Genomic DNA, 7,259 nt, shown 5'->3' with positions numbered 1-7,259 from the left:
AGGGAATTGAAAACGTAAAGGAAAATAAAAAGCATGAGGGAAAAATAATTCCCTTCAAGTATTTATAGTTTTCTATTTTCTAAAATAAAAAGTAAATATAAGAAAATAAGAAAATAAAGTAGAACTCGTCAATGATTGGTGAAGGAAATAATGCCCTTGGTCCAAGTATGCATTCTATGTTAAGTCTAATAAATGCGGTTCAGTATTAATTAACAAGTTAATAATTCAGTGAGATCAAGTGAGCTGAATGCCTAGCTAGAGGCCGCTTCAGTTCAAGTGGAATTAATGATATTAATCCACAGCTTACTCTTGACTGAACCCGTAGGGTCACACAAATAGTACGTAAACGGATCAAGTATTTAATGGCATTAAATACTCCATCTATGAATATTCGGAACCAACGGATCTTGGTTTCAGTGGGAGCTAAGATCGTCACATGCAAGAAATGAATACTCCGGAAACGATGATATTGCCGGAAACGGAAATATAGATCGTATCGGAAATATAAATATTATCCAAGTCGTAGATGTTGCCGGAAACGGAAACATATATGGTACGTATCGGAAAATATTATCGGAAATGGAAATATTGCCAGAATCGGAAATATTGCCGGAAACGGAAATATTGTCAGAATCGGAAATATTACCGGAATCGGAAAATAATTCCGGAAACGGAAATATTAAATATTTGTTCGAAACGGAAATTAATTCCGGAATCGGAAATATTAAATATTGTTCGTATCGGAAATGAATTCCGGAATCGGAAAATTTAATCGGAAGCGCATCGTACGAATAAGCATCGGACGAGGCCTGCCGGACGAGGCCCAGCACGAAGCCAGGCCATCGCCCAGCAAGCCAAGCGCGCCGCACAAACAGCCACGCCAGGCCCAGCGCAAGGCCAGGCCCAGCAGGCTGCGCAGCGCGCACAGCGCGCACAGCACGCGCAGCGCGCAGCGCGCGCGGGCGCTGCGTGGTCTGCTACTCGCGCGCACGCATGGGGGCCCATCGTGGCTGCCGTGCGTGTGTGTGCAAGTGTTTGTGTTCGTGCACGTTTCCTAAAACATGCAGAGTTCGGTTAATGATTAAATTCCTAATTCTATTTGATAAATTAATTGAATTAGAGTTCTTGTAGGATTCTAGGTTTAATTAATTTGTATCTGAATAGGATTTCGATTCCCTTTCCATACCCCTATAAATATGAGGCTAGGGCTCACAATTTATAAGAAGTTTAAAAGTATTCAAAGTGAGTTTTTGAGAGAAAAATTCAGTCACACATTTGCCTGTAAAGTGCCGAAAATAATAGTACCTTAAGGGCGATTCAAGTTGGTCAATCTTAAGGCGGATCCGGACGTGCTGTGGACTATCTACGGAGGGACGACACTTGGAGTCCTAAAGACTTGTTCTTGTTCGGTTCGGGCGCAGCTAGGGAAGGCACGCAACAAAGAGTATGCATCTAAACTATGCTAAATGATTATGTGTAAATAATATGTTTTTCCTGGCTTTATGGTTTTTCCGCATGATTTATGAATTGTCATATGTATCATAACCTAACAGTGGTATCACGAGCCCCTTATTATTTTCATAATCTAAATTGCATGAACATGGTTAAATATTACAAATTTGCAAGAATTAAAAGGGGTGATTAATTTTCGTAATTGTTAATTAATTGCAAATTGCGTTTATTTAATTATACGTACGCAGTTTTTCGGCAGTTTCTTCGTTACTCATCCGAATTGAGTGATTTTTGTGTCAATTCCGCATGTAAAAGGCATTCTAAAATTTTGACAAAAATAGTCTTTTTCTGCCGAACCCAGAATTCTCAAATTCGAAGCCTAACTATGACTTTTCGAAGGTTTTAGTTTTTCGAATGCAAAATTTCGTAAATTTAAGATGTTAAATTAAATATTTGCGATTCTTGTTGATAAATCTTGAATTTTTGATTGACCTACTGCATATGTTTAACAAGTTTGAATGCCTAGTCTTGTTAATTATGCAATCTAATTTGTAATTATGAATAATTTGTTGAAAATTAGAATAATTTAGAATTAATTTGATTTTCATAATTAATTGTAATTTAATTAGAAACCTATGATTAAAAACCACCATAAAAATTGTAAATTTATGATAAATTTTAAATTTTTATGACCTAGACTTGAATCCATAACAATCGGAAATCAATTGGATAATAAATTTTCGATTTTTCGCCCTAAAATTATGAAATTAATAATATTTATTAATTTGTCATTAATTTTATAAATTTTAAATTTTTATGCGATTCGTTCATAAAACTTGCACGCACAAAGCAATGGACGCTTCGTGTTACCCTTAAGGGGTGTTGTATAATGCGGGCATGCGACGACGAGCAAGGGAGCTCGTCGCCCGTGCGGCACGAATGCAATGAGCAAGGGCGTAGTGCACGAGCACAAGGCAGCAGCCCTGCCTTGTGTCGTGTGCCACGAGCAATGGACGAATGGGCATGGGCGAAGGGCGAGCCAAGGCAGTCGCGTGTGGGCAGCAAGCGAGCTGCGCCACAACGCGCGCTGCCTCGCACAAGAGCGCGCAGCCTCGCGCGCAGCGAGCGCAAGCTCGCGTGCCACGAGCGCTGCGCCCAGCATTGCTCGCGCGCACATCGAGCGATGTCGCCCGCCCAGCAAGCGATGTCGCGCGCCCAGCGAGCGATGGCTCGCGCGCCCAGCGAGCGATGGCTCGCGCGCCCAGCGAGCGATGTCGCGCGCCCAGCGAGCGATGGCTCGCGCGCCCAGCGAGCGATGTCGCGCGCGCACTGCGAGCGATAGCTCGCGTGCGATGAGCGCTGGCGCGCGCAGCGAGCACCAATGCGTGCGGAGGCTTGCGATGGGGATGCAGCAGCTATGCGACGAGCGCATGGGCTGCGCGCACATGGCCAGCAATGGCTGTGTGCGTGCGGCCCATGGGCGTGCAACGCGTAGGGTGTTTGCGGTACGATTAAAGATCGTTTTGAATGTTTAATTTGAAAATTCCAGTTCACGTAATTTTAATTAATTTTAAAATTAATAATTTAAATTATTTTCTTGGATTTTAATTTTGAATATTGTAATTATAATAAATTTTATTTATTCTAATTATTTTACTAAAATTAAAATCATGAATTAATTTAAATACGACTGAAATTAAATTAAACTTTTTGGATTCAATTATAAGTTTATATGAGCTTTAAATTTTAATTAAATTTGTATGTTTCCGGTTAGACTAGAAATACATTTTTATGTTTAAAATTAGTAAAGCATATGAATTTATTGGTTTAAGTGGGAGCGTATTTTAGTCATAAACTCTTGATTAGGTCTACAAATCCTTAAGGTTAAAACAACTTGATTAGAATTAATAAGGACTGAATAATTGGTAGATTATTGGTGCCCTTGATTAATTGCTGCAAATGTTTACGTGATGCATAATGTGTTTTACTAACCAGCTATGTGGGCCATTCATGATAATGAATGGGTGAATGGTATATATTGTATATGTACTGTTTTGCAGGTTATGAAGTGACTAGTATGGCCCAAATAGGATAGAAAATATGGTCTGCGTACCATTAATTTGAATGTAATTGGTCTAAAGTACCAAAGTTATTTTTCAATTCAAATATGGTCTGCGAACCATCAAATAGTTGTAATTAGTTATAGCTTATCCTATTTGAAGAAAATGGTGCCTCCCACGGAGATTTTCAAGACGGACTTTGAAGTCAAAGCTTCAAGATGAAGTCGGGGCATACTAGATCACAAATATCTTATGCATGTTTTAAGTTATTTATTGTTTTAAATATGTCTTAAAATGCATGAGATCAAAAGCTTGATTATGTTGCATGATTAAGGATTTTAGTTCACTTAAAATCTAACCAACATAGTAAGAGCCTTAAGTTCCAAACTTAAAAATTGAGTTAAAAGGTGCCATGCCAAAATATACACTTGCTTGGATATCCTTTACATCAATCTAGTAATAGTTTTCGCTCAGCGAGGTGTTACTTATTGGTCCTAAAGGGGCAAGGTACACAAATAATTGTGAGTACATGTTAGTTTTGGTGAAACTCAACGATATAAGTAAGGAGTCCTTTTATGTCGTGGCAAATTCGATAGGTTTACCTAATAAGTTCTTAGACGTACCTATCAACCAAGAATAGTTTCTAGACTATTAGCAAAAGGCTTTTGCTTACCTAAGATGTTCTAGGATTAAGTCGACAAACTGTGCTTAGTTCTTCAATGATTTTAGGATCTTGGAATCATTTTATTCACACCTGCCGGAACACATAATTTGAATAAAATGCTTAATAAACATTGAATTATGCATGTATGCTAGAATTTAAGTTTATTAAGAGAAACTGTGAATGGTTATTTATTTTTTTATTCTTTTCAATTGTAGTTTTTAATATGGCAAACAACAATTCATTCAACATTCGATCAATTCTCGAAAAGGAGAAGTTGAACGGGAAAAACTTCCTTGACTGGCAAAGGAACTTGCAAATAGTTCTTATGCAGGAAGAAAAGGAGTATGTCCTAGATGAGGCGATGCCCGAAGCTGCAGGCGACGGGGTCACTCAGGCAGCCCTCAATCGTTGGATTGATGCCAACAAGGATGTGAAATGTCTAATGCTCGCCACCATGAGTGCGGATCTGCAGAAAACGTTCATCAACTCAGATGCTTTCACAATCATCAGTGAGTTGAAGAACATGTTCCAAGATCTGGCTCGAGTCGAAAGATTCGAGACTCATAGGCAAATTCTTGAGACCAAGCTTAAGAAAGGCGAGCCCGTAAGTCCACATGTTCTCAAAATGATTGGACTCATTGAGAATATGAGTCGGCTGGATCAGCAATTTTCTCAGGAAATGGCTATAGACACCATCCTCCATTCTCTTCATAGCGGGTATGATCAGTTCAAACTGAACTACAGTATGAATAGTCTGGACAAAACGCTCACTGAGCTTCACGGTATGCTGAAGACCGCTGAAAAGACGCTCAAAAGTGATAAGCAGGATGTGCTTATGGTGCGTGGGGGCAAGTTCAAGAAATCTGGAAAGAAGAGGAATGCTAAGAAAGGTGGCAACAAGGCCAGCCCAACTAAGCAAACTGGCGCCAAATCTGCAAAGAGGAAGGTCAGTCAACCCACTTCTGAATCCAAATGCTTCTACTGCAAGAAGAAGGGGCATTGGAAGAGAGATTGCTTGAAGCTAAAGGAAGATTAGAAGAACGGAACAGTCGTTCCATCTTCAGGTATTTTCGTTATAGACTGTATACTTGCTAATTCAACTTCTTGGGTATTAGATACAGGTTGTGGCTCACACTTATGTTCCAATCCACAGGGACTAAGAAGAAGTAGAAAGTTAAGCAAGGGTGAAGTCGACCTACGAGTGGGAAATGGAGCACGGATTGCTGCATTAGCTGTAGGAACTTACTATTTGTCGTTGCCCTCCGGGCTAGTTTTGGAACTGGAAGAATGTTTCCATGTTCCAAGTCTTACTAAAAACATCATTTCAGTTTCTTGCTTAGATGCTAAGGGATTTTCCTTTTTAATAAAAGACAATAGTTGTTCGTTTTATTTTAAAGAGATGTTTTATGGATCTGCTAGATTAGTCAATGGACTTTATTTATTAGATCACGACAAACAAGTATATAACATAAATACCAAAAAGGCCAAAAAGGATGATTCAGATCTCACCTATCTGTGGCATTGTCGATTAGGCCATATAAACTTGAAACGCTTAGAAAGACTTCAAAGAGAAGGAATTCTAGAACCATTTGACTTAGAGGATTATGGTAAATGCGAATCATGTTTACTTGGCAAAATGACAAAGCAACCTTTCTCTAAAGTTGGAGAAAGAGCAAATGAACTATTGGGTTTAATCCATACAGATGTATGTGGACCAATGAGTACAAATGCTAGAGGTGGTTTCAGCTACTTTATCACTTTCACTGATGACTTCAGTAGGTATGGTTATGTCTACCTAATGAAGCATAAGTCTGAATCCTTTGACAAATTCAAGGAATTTCAGAGTGAAGTAGAGAATCAATTAGGCAAGAAGATTAAGGCACTGCGGTCTGATAGAGGCGGTGAATATCTGAGCTATGAATTTGATGACCATCTGAAAGAATGTGGAATTCTATCAGAATTGACTCCTCCTGGAACACCACAATGGAACGGTGTGTCGGAACGGAGGAACAGAACCTTGCTAGACATGGTCAGGTCAATGATGGGTCAGGCCGAACTTCCATTAGAATTTTGGGGACATGCACTAAATACAGCTGCACTCACTATAAATAGAGCTCCGTCTAAAGCTGTCGAAAAGACTCCATACGAATTATGGTTTGGAAAGCCTCCAAATGTGTCTTTTCTTAAGATTTGGGGATGTGAAGTATACGTCAAACGATTAATTTCAGACAAACTTCATCCAAAATCTGACAAATGTATCCTTGTGGGCTATCCAAAGGAAACAAAGGGGTATTACTTCTACAATACATCTGAGAACAAAGTGTTTGTTGCTCGAGATGGTGTCTTTTTGGAGAAGGATCACATTTCCAAAATGACAAGTGGGAGAAAAGTAGACCTCGAAGAAATTCGAGTCGAACAACAAACTCTAGAGAATGCTCAAGATGACATTCAGGATGAAACTCAGAGATCTTTAGAAGAATCTGATGAGAATCATGGTCAATCTAGAAATGTTACCCCGCGTAGATCGCAAAGATATAGATCTCAACCGGAAAGATACTTAGGTATTTTGATGAACGAGAGCTATGACGTTCTATTACTTGAAAGTGATGAACCTGCGACTTACAAGCAAGCTATGACGAGCCCTAGCTCCAAGCAGTGGCAAGAAGCCATGCAATCTGAATTAGACTCCATGTCTGAAAACCAAGTATGGGATTTGGTCGATTTGCCAGATGGCTACCAAGCCATTGGAAGCAAATGGGTTTTCAAACTGAAAAAGGACAAGGATGGGAAACTTGAAGTTTTCAAAGCTAGATTGGTCGCAAAAGGTTACAGGCAAGTCCACGGTGTGATTACGATGAAACCTTTTCACCAGTTGCAATGCTAAAGTCTATTCGGATAATGTTAGCAATCGCTGCATATTACGATTACGAAATATGGCAGATGGATGTCAAAACTGCTTTCTTAAACGGCGTTTTAACAGAAACTGTGTTTATGACACAGCCTGAAGGTTTTGAGGATCCAAAGAATGCTAAAAAGGTATGCAAGCTAAAGAAGTCAATCTACGGATTGAAGCAGGCATCCAG

The sequence above is a fragment of the Spinacia oleracea genome, chromosome 2, assembly GCF_020520425.1.
Source record: "Spinacia oleracea cultivar Varoflay chromosome 2, BTI_SOV_V1, whole genome shotgun sequence".
Lineage (NCBI taxonomy): Eukaryota > Viridiplantae > Streptophyta > Magnoliopsida > Caryophyllales > Amaranthaceae > Spinacia > Spinacia oleracea.
This window is presented reverse-complemented; position numbering follows the sequence as displayed.